General features: G+C 34.6%; 1 non-coding gene across 1 annotated transcript; it reads right to left on the bottom strand.

Annotated features, from left to right (window-relative positions):
* Positions 1-6,982: 6,982 nt before the first annotated feature.
* LOC138811272 (U6 spliceosomal RNA) lies at positions 6,983-7,088 on the bottom strand. Its single transcript, XR_011367348.1, has one exon. It is a non-coding gene; the product is annotated as a U6 spliceosomal RNA (small nuclear RNA).
* Between the last annotated feature and the right edge of the window lie 610 nt (positions 7,089-7,698).

Here is a 7,698-nt window from a genome sequence, read left to right as displayed (position 1 = left end):
AGAAGAGGAACTGGTCATATAAAATGCTCCCTACCAGAGAACAAGGTAAATATGTTAAGAGTAGATGAGTCACAGCTCCTAATAACAGGTGTATAACATAGCAGGACTTATCAGATATTTCTGTCTTAACTCTCAATATCAATGGACATAAATTTCCAAATAGAAGACATAGATTAGATAGTTGTATCAAAAACCAAGATGCATCCATTTAGTATCTATGAGAGACACATTATCAAAAGCATTCTATGAAGCTAGAATTAGACTCCTCCCAAAACACATAGGGACTCACCAAAGAAAGAGAACTATGAACCAAACTCTTTGATAAGCATTAATACAGAACTTCTTAATAAAATTCTCACTAACCAATTTCAGCAACTAACAAAAAAATCATATGGTATGATCAAATAGGAATCAGCTTGGATACGATTTGAGTCAATATTCTTGTCAATAAACATAATACAAACCATCCGCAAAAGCAGGGACAAGAAACACATGATCATCAATAGGGATGTAGAAATAGCTTTTAACAAGCTCCAATGCCCCTTTATGATCAAAAGGTCTGGGAACCTAGGAATATATGGAACATTCCTCAATATTAAACTGAGTATGTATATGACACAGATAATTAGCATTTACCTAAGGGTGGAAGCATGAAGACATTAACATGAGGAATGAGAAAAGGATGTCCACTCTCTACTACTCTTCAATATGGTAGTGGACTTTCTTGCAAGAGCAATAGACAAGAGAAAAACATAAAGCAGATCCAAATAGGGAAGGAGTAAAACTATCTCATTTTACAATTGAAATGATCCTGTATTTAAAGGACCCTGTGGATTCCTCCCTCTAGTTAGTAAAGGTGATGTTAACCTTCAGCAATGTAGCAAGGTATAAAAACCACAAGAATCAGTAGTTTTTCTGTTACCAACAATGGGAAGATGCACGCTGAAATCCAAAACACAACCTCATATGTACTAGCCTCAAAATCAAATCAAATCTAAACAAAACAATACAACAACAACAAAACTAGGAATTAATTAATTTATCTAAAATTGTGAAGGCCCTATATGTGAAAACTTTAAAAATATAAAAAGGGAAATTGAAGGAGATTCAAAGAAATAGAAAGTATTTCAATGTTCCTGGTTGGATGAATTAACATTTTGAAAACTGCAATACTTCCTCTAAACAATTGGCAATGCAATACTCATCAAAATCCCAACAATATTCTTCAAAGTAGAAGAGAAGCAATGCAACTATAATATGGAATTACAAAATTACAGATGAAACAGAATGCTTAGAAATGAATACATAGGCCTATAGTCATCTTACCAACACAAACGCTCACACACACACACACACACACACACACACAATGGAATTATATTCACCCATCAGAAAGATGACTTTTACCAGTAGTAAGGAAAATGAAAGGTTTGGGAAAATTATATTAAGAGAAAAGAGAAAGGAATGCAGACTCAGAGCAATATAGGTTTCATGGATTCATTCATTTATGATAGCTAGAAGATGCTTACAAATCTATAAGTAAACAAGACAGATTCTACCGTCCCTTAGAATGGCCATTACTAAGAAAATTAACTATAGCAAATTCTGGCATGGATGTAGCCAATTGGGAACTCTATTACACTGTTGGTGGGAAATTAAACATGTTCAACCACTGCGGAAGGCAGTACGGAGTTTCCTGAAAAGAATAAATATAGATCTCCCTTAAGACTCAGTAATTCCCCTCATGGGCAGTAATCCAATAAATAACAAACAAGCTCACATGAAAGCTACCAGCATAACCGTGTTCAGGGCTCAGACCCAGAGTTCAAGGACTTGAAAAATGTTACCACTGCTGGTATTTGTTTCCGTAAATATGAACCGTTTTATATAAGATACCAAATCAATCTATTTGCAGTAGCTAGATTAGGACTTAAATGTTAGTGGGTGATAAAATGGCTCCTTTGTTGAATGTTAGGAAGAGATGTAGGTAGTCCATGAAAAGGAGATTTTGTTTTTGTTGTTGTTCGAGGGGCTTGAAGTCTGGACTTGGACACTGTCCCTGAACTCTTCAACTCAAGGTGAGTGCTCTACCACTTGAGTGACAGTGCCACTTCTGGTTTTCTGATGGTTAAATGGAAATAAGAGTCTCCGGGTCTATCCTGCCCAGGCTGGTTTTGAGCTGTAGTCCTCAGATCTCAGCTTCCTGAGTAGCTAGGATTACGGCTGTGAGCTACTGGCACCAGGTAAAAATGGGGGATTTTTAGAAATGAAAATCCACCTCTTCACCTGTGTCTAAACCTCAGATATAACTATTAGAACACTTCACCTTCACCTCATTTCATCAGACATTTGTAAATTTTCTCTTTTCCTTCATGTGGGAATACTGCAGTCAATATCAACTCAGCTGGGGGACTGGATCAATTGTATGGTAACTGCTAACACCTAATTTAAGAACTTTCACATCAGAAGAAATGAAACCCTTACTTGAATAATTGTTTTCTCTTTTTATTACAAATCTGTGCTTGATTATTCCCTAATGTGATATTGGACTTCCTAATAGAGTGATGAAATTTTCTTTATTTTCAACCTTCTCCCACATGTGGTCAAATATTTAAGAATTCAAAGATTTGCACTGAAAATTGATTAAGCTGACTTCTAAGAAAATGTGCATTTCTGGAATTTGGTCTTCTGTCATGTTCTTACATGCACAAGCTTTCTATGATTTATTTGTTCTACAAGGAATTCTACTTTCCAATCTTTGTGTGACCAATTTTAGTCTGATCAGTCTTTCTAATCTTCTCTCTGGAGTCTCATTTGAGTATGCCTCATAAAAAAGATATTAGTTATCAGCTAAATGATTCTCAGCTTCTGTTTTTTGCCTGACTTCTTGTAGGCTGTGATAGCAACCCTGTCTGGCTGTGCTTACTGGAGTGTTTGTGTGTGTGTGTACTTTGGGATCAACAGAAAAAGATATTTGTGCATGTACCACACTTGCTTTATTTGTTTGTAGGTGAACACTGGACTTCGATTTCTATCTTAGCTGTTGATGTGAATAATGTGAATAACAATGAACTACAGATATATTTATGAATTACCCAGAGAGAAATAATCACATGATTGGTGGGTCAGATGATATTTCAAGTATGATTTCTTTAGAAAACTGCATACTACTTTCTACAAGGAGAATACTAACCTGGATTTTGACCAAGAGTGTAGAAAATTTCCTTTTCTTCACACTCTCACCAACATGATTACCTTTTATTCAAAAGGTAATAAAGGGCAAGTTTTTACTATATTCAGTACCCTAGACTGGCTTAAGACCAAAATCCAACCTCCTAAATGCTTGGAATTACAAACTTTTACCACCACACCTGGTTCCTTTGATTTTTTTTGATAAGAGTTATAATAGTTATAAAGTAGTATCATAGTAATTTTGAATTACATTTCTCCAATGACTTCTCACAGCATTAAGCCAGCACAGAAGTTGTATTAAACACAACTGTGTAAACCCACTGGTGATATAGAGGGGTTTATGGAAAACATGTCTATTCAAACTTTTGTCCATTTTTAATCAAGTTTCTTGTTAAACTCATCTTTAATCTCTCTATACAAAAATAATTAATTCAAGGTAGTAAAAAGGAAAAAATTAAGCAACTCCTAACATTTTTCAATTTTCAATAACATGATATTGCTTAAATCATTTTCTGTTTATGCTGGAGACTATATAACAATTTAGTTAGACTTTTTACATATCTATACGTATTTTATTTATTTTACATTGATTGCTCTTTCCAAAGCTTGTGTGTCTAATTTTGGTTTCTTTCAGTCTTAAGAAGTTCAGATTTCAAACTCAAGAATAAATGGAAGTAAGCAAACAAAAAAAAATACAGTTCCTCTCATCTGATAATGCCTCTACAAGAATGAGAAAAGAGTTCATCATTCTAAGGACCCTTAATTCTAAGATAACATTTGCTATAATGCTAATGTTATTACCATTTTAGTGTTGGGAAAAATTGTAATTAAAGGCACTAAGTGCATGGCCCAAGACACACAGTGAGGAAGGAAATGAGTCAAATTTTCCAAAAGTCTTCCAGCAATACACAAAAGGTAGATAAATTCTCTCCATTCTCTGATACTCTCAATTCAATATCCATACTGTCCAAGAAATAATAACATAGCAATTATTGCCCATGGTAATTGTTTTCTGTTACATTTTGTCTTCAACACAGACTGTGTTGGTGACATTGGGTTATCATGCACAGAGCTGAGATTATAAATTATGGTCCAAAGAGAGGCAAATTTCTTCTGTCCCATAGTTCCAGTATCATTTTTAAAAAGTACTAAATCTTTTAAATATCATCACTTACTGTATTTTAATAATTCAAGAATGAAAAATTTCACATATAATCACTGCAAAATGCATTAAGACTAGGAGATGATAAAACAGGCCTCTGTGAAGTAAATTTTCTTCTACTTTTAAAATTATTCTGAAAGCCTGGTACTGATTTGTCACACCTGTAATCCTAACTACTCAGGATACCTACTAAGGAGCCTGAGATCTGTGGATAATATTTGGAAGCCAACAGGACAAAATAAATTCATGAGATTATTTTTCAAAATTTTAACGAAAGAGCAAAGGGCCAGGAATGGAGATGTAGCTCATATAGTAACTCACCAATCTAGAGAGAAAGACTTAGCAAGATGTTGAAGCCCTGATTTCAAACTCTGAGCATGCCAACACACAGGAATGCATACACACTCACTTTTTCAAAATATCTTCATATCAGTGTTTTGCATTAATTTCTTTGTTAACGATATTATATGGGTAAAATGGGCTTCATAAACTCTTCCATCTCAAAACATTTTTATACATTTTTGTTGTAAAAATACTGTACAGAGGGGTTATAGTTATATGAGCAAAGTAATAACTACATTTCCTATCAAGCATTGTTACCTCCTCCTTTGTTTTTCCCCCACTATTCCTTCCCTTACACCTCCACAAATACACTCCTCATACCCCAAAGCCCCACCAAATGTCCCTAGCCTAAATTGTAAAGTTCGTTTTTCAAAATAATGTCTTGTGCATCTATTGTTTTACAATGGGTCAAACTGTGTTCCTATTTAAGCATGTTTTTTCCCTTTCCCTCCCCAAATTAGAGAATTGTACATTCAAGATGCAGGTGCACCAACATCAAATAAAGTGAAAACAGGGTTATACTGTTGGGGAGGAACGTATAAAAAAGAAAAACAATCACGTCATACATTATAAATATGTGAGAAACAACAGCAATAAAGAAAAAAAACACTTGTGTCTCTATCTTGGGGGTTATTTAGCTTAACATCAACTTATCTAGTCATATACACATAGGCTTTCAACTTTTCTGCTTATCCCAGACATTTACTAGTTATTGCAAATAAGGGATACCATGGGGCCTATGTTTCTTTGGACTTGGCTTACATCAGTTAATATAATTTTTTTCCAAGTCTTTCCATTTCCTAACAAATTGAGCGATGTCATTCTTTCTGATGGAGGCATAGAATTAATATACATATATATATATATGTATATATATATATATATATATATATAGTATATGTGTGTGCGTGTGTGTACACACAAATACACACAGAACATTTTCCTTTTTTGTTTTTTAGAGCAACTTAGTTTTCCACCTTCATCATTTTTTCAAATGTTTTTATTGTGATTAAGTGGTTAAATAATTTCCCAAATTTCAAAATATTGTGGGATAGTGATGCTTAGTTTAAGTCACAAACACATTCTAACTTCGATGGAGCAAATTGTCTATTATGGTCTACAACATTTATGAATTCTATGAGCTTTGCAATAGAGTTATTTCTTCCATATGTAAACATTTTTGTTTTGAAATATGTATATTCCTTTTGTATTGCATAGCGTCAGCTGTTCCCTCTTTCCCACTTGTTCCCTCCCTCCCTCCAGTGACATTGAGATGCTTAGTTCATTTTGGTCAATGTCCAGTGCAGCTGTTGGATCCCACTGTTGTATGTTTTTCCCTGATTCCCTCTAGTTCTGTGTCATCCTCCTGGTTTCCCTTCAGTGTGCACATATGATCAGCAGAATGGGGTTATTTAGTAGTGATTCGATTCGACCAGATGAGTGGAAGTTCTTGGTTTCTTAAGTGTTGTTAATTTTGTCATATCACCTTACATTTTGGATTTAACACGGAGACCATGTGCCATTTGTCTCTTTGCTTTTGGCTTACCTCGCTCAACATGATTTCCTGTAGCTTGATTGATTTCCCTACTAATGCCATTATTTTGTCCTTTCTAATGGCTGGAAAATATTCCGTTGTGTATAGTTACCACAGTTTTTTGATCCATTCATCTCTGGTGGGACATATGGGTTGTTTTCATATCCTGGCTATTGTGAACAGTGCTGCAATAAACATGGAAGTGCATTTGTCCTTGAATATTGGTACCTGTTGTTCAGGATAGATGCCTAGAAGTGGTATGAGTGGGCCATAAGGAAGGTCAATATTTATCTTTCTGAGGACTCACCAGACTGCTTTCCAAAGTGGTTGTGTAAGTGTACATTCACACACACACACACACACACACACACACACACACACACACACAGAGAGAGTGAGAGAGAGAGAGAGAGAGAGAGAGAGAGAGAGAGAGAGAGAGAGAGAGAGAGAGAGAGAGAGAACATTTTCTTGATCCATTCTTCTACTGAGCAGCATCATGGTTGGTTGCATATCTTAACTATGGAAAATAATGCTACAATAAACATTGTTGTGGTGGTAGTTTTAGTATGGACTGGTTTGTGATCATTTGGGAGAATGCCCAAAAGTGGGATTGCTGTATAATAGGGAGCTCTATGTGGAGGCTTTTGAGGAACCTCCAAACTGCTTTCCAAAGTGGATGAACAAGTTTACACTCCCACCAAGAATGCAGTAGGCTCCCTTCTGGCCATATCCCTTCCAGCATCTTTTGTTGTAAAAATATGGAACGATTCATTAATTTGTGTATCATCCTTGTGCAGGGACCATGCTAATCTTCTCTGTATGTTCCAATTTTAGTGTATGTGCAGCCAAATTGAGCACAAAACATTTTTTATATATAAAGAGTAATTGATTTTCTTAAACTTGACAATTCAACAAAAATAAGTTCAAAAGAATTGTGAAATTTTAGAACCATGTGTTGCTTACATAAGCACACATTTAAGAATAAAGTCAAGATTGACATATCAAAAACAAAATAATTCCAGATATTTGTTGTTCATGAGATTTGTAGGAGGAGGAATTCAATTATTCTACAAAAGGCACTTGTCATAATGATCATTGCAGCAAATGTTAACGTTTGTTAAAAGTTTTAATATTTTAAATATGTTTAATTTTGGGATTTGCTTATAAATGGCAAAATTAAGACTGTTTGGCAGGTCATAAAATTTTTTGATAAAGTATATAATACTTCTGGTAGCATGTACTAGTAAGTATGTACATTTCAGATTTTATAGAAACTTTACTAATGAGAAGTTGCAAAGACTGTGTAAAGAAGCAGAGTGAAGAGTTAAGATTTTAAGTACATGGTTTCTGTTAAATCTTCAGGGCTTCTTTACGTTATATGTTAGTGATGAACAAATAATGATATAATCCACATACAAATGATGAGATGAACTATAAATAGTAATCTTAGTGAGTAAATTTAAAGGCT

The sequence above is a fragment of the Dipodomys merriami genome, unplaced genomic scaffold, assembly GCF_024711535.1.
Source record: "Dipodomys merriami isolate MVZ:Mamm:240054 unplaced genomic scaffold, mDipMer1.0.p SCAF_1054, whole genome shotgun sequence".
NCBI classification, from domain to species: domain Eukaryota; kingdom Metazoa; phylum Chordata; class Mammalia; order Rodentia; family Heteromyidae; genus Dipodomys; species Dipodomys merriami.
The sequence above is the reverse complement of the archived record's forward strand: the minus strand, read 5'-3'. Positions and strand labels throughout refer to the sequence as shown.